A 3,954-nucleotide genomic window follows, 5' to 3' on the forward strand; every position below is an offset into this window, starting at 1 on the left:
ACAAAAACAACGGAGTTGCTTTAAACCTTCCTCAAATACTCCCTACCGTTCTACAGGGTGTCCACAAAGTCTGGGTACATGGGGATTAACACATACTTTAAATTATTATTTCTTATATTTAATTGTTTATGTCATGATTTTATTTACTCCATGTAACCACATGGGGATTAACACATGCTTTAAGAAATTATTATTTCTTACATTTAATTGTTTATGTGATGATTTTATTTACTCTATGTACCCAGACCTTATGGACACCCTGTATACAAGGGAGCATAAGTCCTTCATACAATTATACCCCCGCTCCAAAAGTCGAGTTGGTCACAGGTGGAACCCTTTCGACTGAATCTGATCTTAAGGTAACAGCAACAATTATAACTGATAGAATATATTTTGGACATAAAAACTGGTTTGGTGAAATTCATTAAATACATCAACAATTGCACAGCGCTCTTCTTTCTGTGACTTTTGTTAAAATCCAGTTTCTTGGAAATATTGTTATATAAATACATTTGTTGTAGGTTTCAATGATGATCTTACGCTTGATTTCATTTTTATAGAATGAACTAAACGGCCTCTCTATTACTACATCTATTGTCTGGAGTGAGGCCTTATACTAAGGTGGCGTTCTGCGTGTGTTAGTGTGTGTATGCAAGTGTATAGTAAATAATAATAATAATAATAATTGTTTCTTCTATAAGCACAGCGATAGTCATTTTAGGGGGAGGGGGTTAGATGATATCGATCCCACCATTTGACTCGTATTTTATTTTATCGATCCTGAATATGACGAAAAGCAAAGCTGATTAGGCGGATTTTGAATTCAGAAAATAAAGGGCAAATGCACTTAGTATTTTGTCCGGTGCTCTAGCGATTCTGCCTGCCCGCCATATTAATAATAATAATAATAATAATAGTGATAATAATAATAATAGTAGTAGTAATTCTTTCTATTATAGGCACAAGGTCAGAAATCTTGGAATAGGTGGGGTTTAATCGATTACATATCAACCTCAATGTTTGACTGGTGCTTAATTCATCGACCCCACCCGCATAAAGGATGAAAAGTAGAGTCAGCTTTCGCGGAATTTGAATAATAATAATAATAATAATAATAATAATAATAATAATAATAATAATAATAATAATAATAATAATAATAATAATAATAATAATAATAATAATAATAATCCTTTCTACTGGAAGCACAAGGGGGGAAGGGATTAAGTCGATTACATCGACCCCAGTACGTAAATGGTACTTAGTTAATCGACCCCGAAAGGATGAATCGCAGAGTCGACATCGGCGGAATTTGAACTCAGAACGTAGTGGCACACGAAATACCTTTAAGCATATCGCCCGATTCTGCCAACTCACCGCCTTAATAATAATAATAATAATAATAATAGTAGTAGTAGTAGTAGTAGTAGTAGTAGTAGTAGTAGTAGTAGTAGTAGTAGTAATGCGAGATGATTTGAAGCGTACCACCGAAAGCCTGATCATTGCTGAACAAGACCAGGCTCTCGTTACCAATGCAGTGAAGTATAACATCTATAAAACTTCTGACACCAAGAAATGCAGACTCTGTGGAAAGAGCGTGGAAAATGTGACCCACTTGGTAAGTGGGAGTGAGAGCCTTGCACAAAAAGAATACAAGCGTCGCCACGATAAAGTGTTTGTGTATCTTCATTGGCTGTTATGCCGTAAATACCAACATGAAATAACAGAGAACTGGTATGAGCATGTACCAAGTAAAGTTATGCAGGAGGATGGAAAAGAAATGATACTCTGGGACTATGATTTTGAAATGAATCGTGTAATCGAACACCGTCGGCCGCATTATGTCATATTGAATAAGAAAGATAAATACTGTCAGATCATTGATGCAGCCATACCAAAAGACGTGAATGTTGTGAGTAAAGAGGTTGAAAACATCACCAAGGACTCCGGATTGAAAGTGGAAATGGCAAGACTGTATGGAATGCGAGAGGGTTGATGTAAAGGTGATACCAGTGGTGATCGGAGCATTGGGCTCAATCTCATTGAAACTTCAAGACTACTTAAGGCAACTGGAAGATTGATGATGTCTTGCAAAAAGCAGCTTTATTGGGCACAGCACACATCTTAAAGAAAGTATTATCTGTCTGAGGTCCTTGTTGTGACTCGACAGATGACGAAAGACTCCGTTGCATTTTTACCTACACTGTGTTACGAAGGAATAATAATAATAATAATAATAATAATAATAATAATAATAATAATAATAATAATAATAATAATAATAATAATAATAATAAGATGTCGAAATATTGTTCACGAGATAGCAAATGGCACTCTTCTTTTAATTTTGACTCTATATCTTCAGGAGGAGTTACCTCAATCCTTTCTATATAAACGAAAATGAAGTAGATTGACAAATTTATTTTTTGAACCAGTGGAAGACACGCAAGATGTCGAAATATTGTTCACGAGATAGCAAATGGCACTCTTCTTTTAAATTTGATTTAATAATAATAATAATAATAATAATAATAATAATAATAATAATAATAATAGTGATAATGACAATAATAATAATAATCTTAACTGATTGGAAGTGTTATCATGTACATTGTTTTATCTTGGTATAAAAGATGGGCTACTGCAAATATTCTGCTCAATACCACAGATTTGCTTGTCAGCTGTTTGACCATTACCAGTTGAGCATGTCCCTTAGTGGCTGACGATATGTACATCTCTGATTATGAGCAGAAGTAGTGGGGGAGCATCATAGTCATGTGTTGAGAGGAATTCTTTGGGGTTTGGATAATTCACTTTTGGAAACATGGGTGTTTTGTCCATCATCCTTAAACGACCCTTATTCAGGGACCTTTTGAGTGGGATGAGCTACTCAACCTGAGGAAAATTCTAACAGGGCCCCACCTGCAAGGTCATGCGCTGTTTATCTTGATATGAGATCACCATGTCGCGCACATATGGTGTGATGCATGTGCCTGGTGTACCCTTATCAGACGGGTAGTCGTGATGGGTATTCTGGGCTTCGTATATTTTACCCCAGTATCACTTTGATGGCATGCACTGCTCTCTCACTCAATAATAATAATAATAATAATAATAATAATAATAATAAAAGCACTCAGGAAGCGCAAACCTCCACCAAGGTAACACTAACGTCCTCTCAATGATAATCCAGAGATGATTTTTAAAATGAGAATATCTGAAATAAACTCAACTTCTCTCACAAATGAGAATACTAAAAATGACCCCGACCGCTCTCAAAAATTAAGTAAAAAAAAAAAACCGGAAAAATAATCCAGAATCCTTGTCCGGTACCGAATCGATCCAAAATGCTAATCAGTTCGTGTCAGTCACGAAGCCAACCATTCCCGAAAGTTTCATCCGAATCCATCCAGCGGTTCTTGAGATATCTTGTCCACGGACAAACAAACAAACACGACTGAAAAACAATACCTCTGCCTTAGCGAAGGCGGAGGTAAAAATGAAAACACGACGCTCATGTTTGAATACCTTTCATCGTTGGAGTGATGTTCGATCATGGTGTGATTTGAGTTAAGACAACAACAAAGCAACTGCAGTCAATTAAGACATTCGTGAAGTGTTTAATGGTTTAAGTCGCTTAGAAGTATAAGATGTGCAACTCTTTCAATTGATAAGATAATTCACATTGGGATATTGTAGAAGATAACCGGAGAGCCATTTCTTCACTGGTCTTAAATATTTTCGTGGATTCTAAGGTGATAAGCTGACAGAATGGTTAGTATGCCTGTCAAATGCTTAGCGGGATTTCGTCTGTCTTTAAGTTCTGAGTTCAAACTCCGCCGAGGTCGATTTTGCCTTCTATCCTTTTGGGGGTCGATGAAATAAGTACCAGTTACACACTGGGGCCGATGTAATCGACTTAGTCCTTCTCCCGAAAATGCTGACCTTGTGCCA

This window comes from Octopus bimaculoides, chromosome 6, assembly GCF_046866305.1.
Source record: "Octopus bimaculoides isolate indiv1 chromosome 6, ASM4686630v1, whole genome shotgun sequence".
Taxonomy (NCBI): domain Eukaryota; kingdom Metazoa; phylum Mollusca; class Cephalopoda; order Octopoda; family Octopodidae; genus Octopus; species Octopus bimaculoides.